A 523-nucleotide genomic window follows, 5' to 3' on the forward strand; every position below is an offset into this window, starting at 1 on the left:
ACATCATTCTGTCAAGCTAATGTGAACTGAAGAACAATAAATATTTGATGTAGATCATGACCCAAATATTTCCAGGTCTGAGCTAATTTCTGTGCACATACACACACACACAAATATAAAAAAATGACTTTTCTTCCAACACTATTGAACTGTACATTTAAAAACGATTAAGATGATACATTTTATGTTTACCACAATTAAAACAAAACCCACTTCTCTTCCAAATCTTCAAAATTTGGAAGCATGCATTTACTGAAGAAAGAAGTACTTTTAAGAACTGCTGATTTCAGTTTGAGAGCCTATGGATTTCTTTTCACATAAAGTCAGTGATTATGAAGGCTTAATTTAAAGTGAGCCCTTCAGATGTAATCTCTCTCTATATATATTTTTTGAACTCAGAGAAACATTTTACTCAAAAATATGTAACGCTTCATGAATTTGTGTGTCACCCTTGTGCAGGAGCCACCTTAGTTACTCTTCTCCATTTTGTTCTAATTTTAACATATGTCCTGCTGAAGTAAAC

The 523-nt window shown here is 32.3% G+C and overlaps 1 non-coding gene across 1 annotated transcript; it reads right to left on the reverse strand.

Moving 5' to 3' along the window:
- Positions 1–414: 414 nt before the first annotated feature.
- Positions 415–523, reverse strand: LOC147360972 (U6 spliceosomal RNA). Its single transcript, XR_015140102.1, has one exon. It is a non-coding gene; the product is annotated as a U6 spliceosomal RNA (small nuclear RNA).

This window comes from Bos grunniens, chromosome 13 (assembly GCF_055505025.1).
Source record: "Bos grunniens cultivar Pamir isolate PY7600 chromosome 13, Bosgru_T2T1.0, whole genome shotgun sequence".
In the NCBI taxonomy this organism is placed as follows: domain Eukaryota; kingdom Metazoa; phylum Chordata; class Mammalia; order Artiodactyla; family Bovidae; genus Bos; species Bos grunniens.